Consider the following 11,205-nt stretch of genomic DNA (forward strand, 5'->3'; position numbering starts at 1 on the left):
TATTTTCAGTTGTGAGTTCTTCTCCCAGATAAGTTGAAGACCTTCTAATGAAACATAACAAAAAGTTGTTGTTGTTTAAAAATTAAAGCACAAATACTAATACTCTGCCCCAATGACCCAGATTTAATTTTTTAAAAATCCTTCGCATTTAGTAAGGGGTCTAGCCTTAAAGACAGAATTAGCCAATAAATGTTGAAACTGACAAATATGCAGCCAGTTAAGCCCTGGGTCTCCTACAACTAGTCTGACTTGTTCAGTAGAAATTGAAGCATCATTGTTATAAAAGTTTAATAACCTGAATAGGTTCTCCCAATTTAAAATGATATACACTGCAAGCTCATATCCCCGCTCTGTGGGTGGTAGTTTGTGGCATGAGCGGTGAACAAACTGGAGAAAGATGCTGCTGCCATGTCCCCCCATATCCTCAGTGTATAGATTGTAATGCAGAAGGAGTTAGATTAAGAAATGGCAAGACCCATACATCTTTTTCTTGTAACCTACCCTATTCTAATGAAATTCATTTGTTATTAACCTTCCTAATAATAAAACAAAGCTGTCCTATTTGAAATGTGTCTTAATATCACAACAGATTTGAAAGCCCCATCCCCTTCCATCTGGCCTATAACACTAGTTTTTCAATGCTAATCCAGGGTTCTTTTTTGGAATACAAAATTATAAATTAGATTTTGTCAATTTTTAAGAATGCCAGGATGGAGGGGTATGGGGAGTATCTGAAAAAAAATTAAAAAAAAATTGTATTATTACAATTTGGCCTAACAAAGACAATTGGGGACTGTTCCATTGACCAGTATCATTTAAAACAACCACAACAAGAACAGCCGTTGGGAATATAATTTACGGTATACAAGTTGTTTATATTTTGTGGAATTTGAACTTGTAAAATTTATTGTCGTTTGGAATATTGGCTGCTTCTTTTAGCTTTGATTGCATACCTGGGGCTACATTAAAATACACAATTCAGGATTTGTGAAGGCTAATAGGAAGACCTGCCATCTGTTCAGCTTGAAGTAGCTCCCTTGAACTAGGCAGAGCCTCTTGTGGGTTACTTACCATGCAGATCATGTTGTCTAGAAGTTTAAAAGATGCTCTTCCGCCTCTCTCCAGGACTCCTTTATATTGGGGTTAGAACACAAAGTGATAGCTAATGGCTCCAGGGAGAAGTCAAAGAGCAGTGGAAACAAGGGGCAACAGGTGGATGTCCCTGTTGATAGATACAGGGCTTGCTTCAAAGGGAAGAGAATTCCAGAGAACTCTTGCCACAGTGCTAAAAGCATCTGCTCACACTAGAGTGTTTCTGACCACAAAGGTGTGTGGCATCATTACTTCAGATGGATTCCCCAGTCAGAATATACGCTATCTCAACTTCCTGTTATTTTTTTAAAAAATCAGAAATGATGTCAGTGTCTGACAATACCTGGTGCTTTGTGCCACTTCCATTTATCTCTCCCTTGGGTGATTTGATGATTATTTCCTAAGGAACACATTGGTAAGGAGCACAAACTTACTTTGATTGGCTTCAGGACATTCCCAGAGCCAAATGAGGGGAAATGCAACTGTTCGATTCTTAACGTTGGGGGGGGGCTCTCTTAAAAAATAATAAGAATCAAGGCAGCCTGAAGCTGTCAGAGGAACAATTTCCCCCAGAAAGATCAATATGCTTTCAATGCACCATGCTGAGATGTTTTAATTATTTCCTGAGGTTAGACTCTGCAGTGAGTTGGTACACAGATTATGCAATGGCAACAATATTGAGAACTTGAGCAAAAGCCTACTGTTTCAGCTTCCATGTACTTATTTGAGAAGCCCTGGATTTTGTATTTTGTGCATGTGGATTGATAACAGATAATATTGTTTCTGGGAAATACTGGATAGCTTTCACCCAATAAACTGTACTCCAGGATGATAGCAAGCCGGCAAGTTGCTATCCCCATGCTTTAAAAATTGCTATGGGCCAAGCTTTTCCTGGTGCTACTAATATACCACATTTCCTGCCCTCCGGTGATCAGTGTTATTGATTTTATTTATGTATTTTACCTGCCTCATTTGTACAGTTTGGATTGTTAATTTGTGTTTTATTGCTGCTAGGTAATTTTGAGCACCATTGGGTGGAAAGGAGAGCTTCAAAGTTAACAACCAAACAGCCAAATATTAAGACTAGGTATGTGCATGTAAAATTAGAATTTAAAGACACCCTGAAGTGTTGGGACGCCTTCATTTTGGAAATGGCAGCTGAAAGCAGGTAGGCTTTTTATAGTGGCTCAGATTCAAATGAACACACAGTGTTTTGAACCTGGAGCTTCACACTAGGAAGTGGGGGCTCTGTTGTGGCAAGTCACATCCCAGACCATCTCTGAGCCTAGCTATGTTAATTGCAAGCAAGCAAGAATATCAAGATTGTCAGCAGAAAGCAAACCACCGTTACAGCCTCACCCCCTTGAGGCTGTCAGGGTAAATCCCTTTTAAAATGCACAACAGTATTAGGAAAATTTGTAACTTTTCCTTTTTTTGTTTCACTCCTATCCTTCCCTTCATCAGTTCATGATCTAGAGGTAGTGAGAATGAGAACCTTTTTCTCTCTTGAAAACTATGCAGAGCTGAAGGAAGAAGTTGGAAGAGTAGCCCACTTTCCCACGTGCGTGGCGAGTTCCCGCCCCCCACCAAGGATAAATAAAGACACAAGACATCAGAATTTAAGGTTAAATGGGCGAATTAGGCCACAACTTTATTGATTTCAGGAATGAGAGGCATTGGCTTAGGCATTGGTCCTATCGACTATCCGGCTCCAGCCCATTTGCTGGAGACACGGGAAGGGTTAACACCATAGTGGGGGAGTTTCCTGCTGAGGCACATCAACTAGGAGCTCCCCCCGGGTCACCGCTGGGGGGGGCGTGCCTTTGGCCCACACCTCCATAGGCTTCAGACAAGGCAACACCCCCCCCTCCTTTACCGGACCACCCGGAGGTGATGGCGTTCCTCCCCCCCCCATCCTCTTAACCCCTTCTTACCAATGCCTAACTTCCCACTTCTTCTTTCAGTCCTAGGTGCTTTTCAAAGTTCCGATAATTCTAGAGGCTCTGAGTTTTACACAGGTCTCTGGAAAAGTGAAGGGGTGTGGGTGTTTTCTCTCTGCCTACTCAAACATCCAAATCACCTATAGACCTGAAGAAGGTTGGCAGCCCCAGAGCTAAAATATGAATATACATGCATCTCACTTGTTAACAGAACAGCAATGTTAGTATTAATTTAGAGCTGGCTGGGCTAAATCAATCCCATGTACACCTTCAACTCTTGCAAAATATATATATATATATCAGTACCAGGGGCAGCTGCATGCCTCACTGAGATAGAATGTCCCTTTACTTATCGTCAACAGGTTTACCACACCTATCAGCCAATCACCCATTCCCACCACCCTTCTGAGTAATACCCCTCCCCACCCTCTCAGTATATATAAAGGTCTGGTGACTTCTGTTTCAGTGTATCTGAAGAAGTGTGCATGCACACGAAAGCTCGTACCAATAACTAACTTAGTTGGTTTCTAAGGTGCTACTGGACAATTTTTTTTTAAAAAAATTATATATTCCTTTACCTATGTGTCTCTCTTTCTGCACAATGCTATGTATGTCCACTGAGAAGTTCCACTGTCTTCACTTGGGCTTACACCCTAATAGGTGGCTTAAGAATGCAGCTTTAAAATGCATTTCTATTTTGTATGCTTTTTTATTCATTTTGCTTTCTTTCATTTTTGGACCGCTGCACCTGCTTCTCTCTCCCTCTCTGTCTTTCCTACTACAAACATACGTTACAAAGGTTGGACACCACCCCCAATCTCTGCTGACCGGTAGCAAGATTCCAGGAGGTTCCAGACACTCACCTGGGGTCTGTGTTCCTCTGAGAATCAAGAGGTAGCTTTAAGAAATATGATTTCACAGATCAGATCAGAAGAATCTTTATTTGCATCAGCCACTAGCCATAGCAATAAAATAAAATAAAATGTATTGAAGGTAGAGGTAAAAGCTTAACTATACAAAATACATTTTGGAGGTTTATATCAATAATCGAATAATAGAGATTTATTCACATATTTACACCTGAATAAAGATGGAGTGAGTGACCATCTTACAACGTGGTCATCTCAAGAGGGGCTTGCTCCTCACAGCAATGCAGCGCTGAAGTCCAAGACATCTCTCCCAGCCTCCCTTCAGCCAGCCTGCCTGCCAAGATCGGTTCTGTCTTAGTTCTCCTCCTCCTTCCTCTCACCCAAACAACTCCTTCCCATCCATCTCCTATCCCAAGCCTAGTTTTGTAGAAGCACATTTTTCCTGTGAACGCAGCCTGCCTGTTCCCCATCACCTTGGCAATCCCACAGCCCTGAGACCTTTCCTTAGATGTGCTAATGACCAGTGATTAGCACTTTTGTGTGTTAGTGGCTTTGCTCTTAACTAGCCCTGCCAATCTGGTTTGCATAAGCCAGCTCAGGGATTCCATGTCTGGTACAGTTCTACAGCTTGTATTTTTCATTCATATCCCAAATAATAAAAATCCTACCATTTGTTAATTTCTTAGGTTTAGGGGATCCCCCTCAATTTATAATAATATCAACCCTTCAGCTATTAACTGGGTTGTTCTTCATGGGGACTGCAGGCACAGCTAGTATGTCAAGTCTACAGCTTCCATTAGAACTGCAGTCTGTTATTCAAAAAATTCTGTAATTGTTTGTGAAGTTTGTACAATTCAACGGCACAAAGAGTTAGGGCAGGCATAGGCAAACTTGGCCCTCCAGATGTTTTGGGACTACAACTCCCATCATCCCTGGTTAACAAGACCAGTGGTCAGGGATGATGGGAGTTGTAGTCCCAAAACACCTGGAGGGCTAAGTTTGCCTATGCCTGAGTTCCGGCTTATCTCCATACCTGTGGTGCAACAGATAGTCCATTAGCACCTTCTAACCAAAGCACCAATCCCCTTCTGCTTTGCTTCTTGCATGTACCAGTGGAAATACCATTTCTAAAGCAGTTTTCCAGGGCATAATATAAACATGAGTCATTTTGGGGTTGCAACTGAATACTTGTATTAATACTCTGACATTAAGGTGCACATGTGATGTTTTCCTTCTAAGACAATCAGATGAAGGTGGCCCTGTGGTCTAAACCACTAAGCCTCTTGGGCTTGCCAAACAGAAGGTCAGTGGTTCAAATCCCCATGATGGAGTGAGTTCCTGTTGCTCTATCCCAGCTCCTGCCAACCTAGCAATTCAAAAGCACACCAGTGCAAGCAGATAAATAGGTACCGTTGTGGTGGGAAGGTAAATGGCGTTTCCATGCACTCTGGCCTCTGTCACGGTGTTCCGTTGGGCCAGAAGCAGTTTAGTCATGATGGTCACATGACCCAGAAAGCTGTCTGTGGACAAATGCCAGCTCCCTTGGCCTGCAAAGCGAGATGAGCGCCGCAACCCTATAGTCACCTTTGACTGGAGTTAACCATCCTGGGGTCCTTACATGTGGTGTTTTTCTTCTAAGGCAATCAGCGCTTAATTTTGAGTGCTCATGTTCAGACATACTCAGCACGACACAAAACAGTCTCTCCTAAAACCATAATTTAAATTACCATTATGTCTGGAGACTCCAAGTGTGTTCTTCAACATAATTATTCCATATTCGTGTAATTGGCTATTCATGGTGAATCAGGTGTTGGACTAAGTCTTGCTGTCTGAATTTCACTGTCAGATACATCTTGTGCGCTAACTTCCTTTGTTGCCTTTGGAGAAAAACAAGTGGGTCCTGCAACAAAATGTTGCAGCATGGGCTACCTGTGTTCATTGTTCTAATGAAACAGCCATGTCCTCCCCCAGGATCATCCTTTCCAAGCCCTGCTTAAAATGACCATGCTGTAAGATTCAGATTCCCTCTATGGTGTCAATATGTGAATAAATCATACTTCTTAAAGCTCCAACAGTCACTGTCACGCCTTCAGTTCTCTAAAGTAGCATAAGCCCTGGGTGAGCGCCTTGAAACCCCTGGAATCTTGCTACCACCGGGCAGAGAGTGAGGATGGTGCCCAACTTTTTAAACATGTTTGCTCAGAAGTAAGTCACATTGAGTTCAATGGGACCAACTCCCAGGACAGTATGTATAGAATTGCATCCCAGCTCTCCAGTTTAATTTGGTGGAGTATGCACGGCTTGTGGATCTAACTTATAGAATAAGAGAACAAGAAGAACATTCCTTTAAATAAGATTGGAAAATGTTTGACTATATGGGGGAGGGGAATTGTGTACACTTGAAAACGTTGGCAGCATTAAGATAAATTCACCAGTGTAAATATGTTTTGATGGAAGTAATAATCAAATACTGAATGGATTAGTTGATATAAAATATGTTGATATAAATAGTATAATTTACTATTAGAATGGGAATTAAAGGATGAAGAAGTAAAAGAAGTTATGATTAAATGGGCATGTGATATAGGATATGTAATTCGGCTGGACCAATGGGAGAAATTATGGAAATATGATATTAAATTCACGGCATGTTATACAATAAGAGAAAATTTTATGGAAATGGTGTACCAATGGTACTTAACTCCGGTAAAATTGGCAAAAATTTACAAATTAAAATCGAATACCTGTTGGAGATGTAAAAAAGAAATAGGAACAATGTTTCACATGTGGTGGGAATGCCGACCTATTAAACAATTCTGGAATGAAATCTATGAAGAACTCAAAAAGATGTTTAAATTATCTTTCAGTAAAAAACCGGAGGCATTCCTTTTAGGTTTAATTACAAATGATATCCCCGAAAATCAAAGGAAAGCCTTTATGCAACAACAGCTGCCAGGATGCTTATAGCTAAAAACTGGAAAGGCAGAAAAATTCCATCAGTGAAAGATTGGCAAATTAAATTATGTGAATACATAAATCTGGCAAGACTCACAGCTTACATAAGGGGACAATCGGACCAGAAATTATTAAAAGAATGGGGTTGTGCTAAAGAGTATATGAAAAAACATTGTTCTGGAGTTAGTATATTGGTATGTAATGAATGATGCTTTACAGGGTTAAAGAAAAAGAAAAATGGTGTAAAAAAAATAAAAAGTACCAAGGTGGAAGTAATCTAATTAGACACAACAATACAGTAAGAGTAAATTTTTTGAGGTCTTAGAACAAAGGAAGGAAGTCAATTTGTGTTTATGTACGTAATGATATGGTTTTTTTTCTGTATATCTGTGCTTTTTTGTTTTTGTTTAGTTTTGTTTTGTTTCCTATGGGTTTTTTTTCCCCTTTTCCTTTTCTGTTTTTTTTTTTCTATATGTTCCGGGGATTTTTGTTTGTACAGTATTATTTTGGATTCAATGTTTGTAATTTTTGTTATGATTCTGCATTGAAAATAAAAAAAATTCTTTAAAAATAAATAAATAAATAAAATATGCCGGGATTTATGCTATGCAAAATGAACCATTGAAAGAGAAGAAAGGAAGTCACTGATATGTTAAGGTTGTATAAATGAATATTCTAAATTGTAAAATAGAAAATTTAATTAAAATTATATTTATATATGTATATGTATATATAGAGAGAATTTGGTGGAGTCTAATAGTGTCCAATCTGCATTTGAATTACTTTTTTTCAGTCATGTTCCTTGAGTACAATACATTAATGTCCAAAACAGAAGACCAAGAAGAGGAAGTTGAACAATCTTTTCTAAAAATAATATAACAGATTCCTCAAATTATTCCAGGAACATTCTCAATGTTCTTTCATCTCCCTACCTCCACACCAAATTAACATACAAAGAGATGGCAGATAAACTATACAAAAATAAAACAGAGTCAAAATCAAAACATGCCTTTCAATTAAATATGTAATTTGTGTGGTCTTTAGAAGTCAGTGGTTACCATGGCAATCCATATCCTTTAAAAGCACTCAGCACTGCAAATCTCCTCCTTCATGCAGTAATGTTGTGGAAGGAAACTGAGGCTTTATAAGTCTACGCTGCTTTGGAAATGCCAATTTTTATAGTAGTGAAAGAAAATGCAAAAGATAAACACTGTTATTTCACAAAGCAGCTATAATTTCATTGAATATGGAGAAGAAAAAGAACAGATTCTGTTTTTCTGCAGATTTCATCTGTAGGCAAAGCATGTCTCCATCATCACCAATGAGGTGACAATAGGTATTAAATAGAAATATGAGGTCCCTGAAGACTGGAGATGGGCAAATGTTGTCCCCATCTTCAAAAGGGGTGGACACCCAGATAACTACCAAATGGATACCAGGAAAGGTCTTAGACAAAGGCTTTAGATTACAGTCCTGTACCCACTTACCTGTGAGTAAGCTCCATTGAACTCATTGTGCCTTACATCTCAGTAGACATGTATAGGATTGTGCTATTACATCTCTGTCATTGAAAAAAATGAGAACTAAATGTACTAGAGTTTAGCAACAATCTGCTCTACGTTTTTTAGTTATATATTTCTGGTTGCTACACATAATTCACCCCCTGAGCCTTCAGGGGGAAAGCTGGCAGAAAATGCAAATAAATAGATAAATTCATCACATGGCCCCTTTGCATTCAGGAAAGATCCACAGGAACACTTTATGAAAAATGCAGTGGAAGAAGCAGGTTTCTAATACCTAAACATAAAATACCATAAAGTGGCATTTATGCTCATTAACCTCAGTGGAAATTCTTAAATCTACAAGAGGGAGTGCAAATATGATCAGACAGGAGATAACATTCAAATACAGCATTCTACATTACCAGTACCAGGCAATGCTGTAATTACATTCTTACCCATTTTTAGAAGATCCTATCTAATTTTCTTTTTCTCACTGATGCATACTTTTTCTTGAGGAAGTGCAGGAGGGAATTGAGTAACAATATGTTTGACTCTTTTGATGCTTTTGAATTATGGTGTTGGAGGAGACGCTTGAGAGTCTCATGGACTGCAAGAAGATCAAACCTATCCATTCTTCAGGAAATCAGCCCTGAGTGCTCACTGGAAGGACAGAGCCTGAAGCTGAGACTCCAATACTTTGGCCACCTCATGAGAACTCCCTGGAAAAGACCCTGATGTTGGGAAAGATGGAGGGCACAAGAAGGGGACGACAGAGGATGAGATGATTGGACAGTGTTATTGAAGCTACGAACATGAGTTTGACCAAACTGTGGGAGGCAGTGGAAGACAGGAGTGCCTGGTGTGCTCTGGTCCATGGGGTCACGAAGAGTCGGACACGACTAAACGACTAAACAACAACAACAACATGTTTGGCTCAGTGTAGGACCTCTTGTTAGGATACTGAATTTGGACATTCATCTTGAGGTAGCCTAATCACCTCAATCTTTAAGCATTTACCCAGGTTCACCCACCAAATGAATACAGTTTCAGACAAACATCTGGGACATGGATGAATACCTGCTCTAAACAAAGAAATGGATCTGCCAGGATGGTGAAGACATGGCAAGGCTGAAAAGACCTATTCCTACTTAATCTGGGAGTTGGCCCCATTAAACTTAATGAAATTTACTTCTGAGTAGGCATTACAATGTTGGCGTTTCTCTGCTGTGCAGCCCTGAGTAGCTTACCACCAGGTGTACCGACACACAGATCCAGAAGCCTTCAGTTCCAAGTCTCAGTAGATCCAGTCGTTTGCTATGTCGCTGCAGTATGAAATACGTAGCAGGCCATAATAAGGAAGGGAAAGGCCCATCTCCCTCATTCCCCAGTGCCTCCAAGGTGGGAACCTGAAGGAATCCATTGTTGGAGTCTCCAATAATACTGTGTGGCTGTGTTTTTGTATCTATGCATGTGTGTGCATACACACACACACACACACAGAGAGAGAGAGAGAGAGAGTTATTAATGGATATAATTTGCCATTAGATTTCAGTAAAAATTCCTCATTTCTATTTTGTTCTAGTATTCGAATTATAGGATTGGATAGGATCTTCATAACCTAGAACAGTGGTTCCCAATTGGTGGTCCGTAGACCCCCCCAGGTCCACGTAACCAGGGGGTACATGGCCCCATTTACTAACAAAAACTACCATAGAGATACCTTGGTTCTCGAACTTAATCCATTCTGGAAGTCCGTCTCACTTCTGAAATGTTCGAAAACCAAGGTGCAGCTTCTGATTGGTGCAGGTGCCCCAGAAAACAATAGCCAACAACCATCCGAAAAACGTTCGAAAGCTGGAACACTTACTTCCGGGTTTTCAGCGTTTGGGAACCAAGGCGTTTGAGTACCAAGGCGTTTGAGAACCAAGGTACCACTGTACATATAATAAATAAAATATGATAGATTCTAAATCACGTGTGCACTTTACCTTTCAAGCCACAAGAAGGAAATTCTGACGAGATCTAGTGGCAAATTATATCCAGTAATAACGTTATTGGATAGGGGACACGGGTAGCGCTGTGAGTAAAACCTCAGTGCCTAGGACTTGCCGATCGCATGGTCGGCGGTTCGAATCCCCATGGCGGGGTGAGCTCCCGTCTTTCAGTCCCAGCTCCTGCCCACCTAGCAGTTCGAAAGCACCCCTAAGTGCAAGTAGATAAATAGGTACCGCTTTATAGCGGGAAGGTAAACGGCGTTTCCGTGTGCTGCGCTGGTGCAGGCTCGCCAGAGCAGCTTCGTCACGCTGGCCACGTGACCCGGAAGTGTCTTCGGACAGTGCTGGCTCCCGGCCTCTTAAGTGAGATGAGCGCACAACCCTAGAGTCGGACACGACTGGCCCGTACGGGCAGGGGTACCTTTACCTTTAATAACGTTATGGGGGTGCGTGCGTGCGCGCGCGCACACACACACACACACACACACACGTGTACAGGAATATTAAGAAACAAAAACAGAGCAACAAATTATCATGTTGCCAACAATAGATCCCATCTCCACTTCAAGCAGACATTTGGATGGCCAGATGTTAAGGATGTTCCTGTAGCTCTTGAGTTCCTCCACTAAGGGGTGTGTGGGCAGGAAATCGGAGCACCCTCAGTATGTGTCTGCCCAGCCTCGAAGACCTCCTCCAGCATGGGGAAAAGCCCACCATCCTAGCTCCACTGTCAAGCAGCTCTTACTTGCAGACTTTTCTTTTAATATTCCACCAATCTCTTCCTCCCTGCCCACTGGCCTGCTGTGGGACAGAGAGATTGCTCATGGAAGATAGCTAAGCTGATCACATGCTT

Source organism: Podarcis liolepis, assembly GCF_965112155.1.
Source record: "Podarcis liolepis genome assembly, chromosome: 1".
Classification (NCBI taxonomy): domain Eukaryota; kingdom Metazoa; phylum Chordata; class Lepidosauria; order Squamata; family Lacertidae; genus Podarcis; species Podarcis liolepis.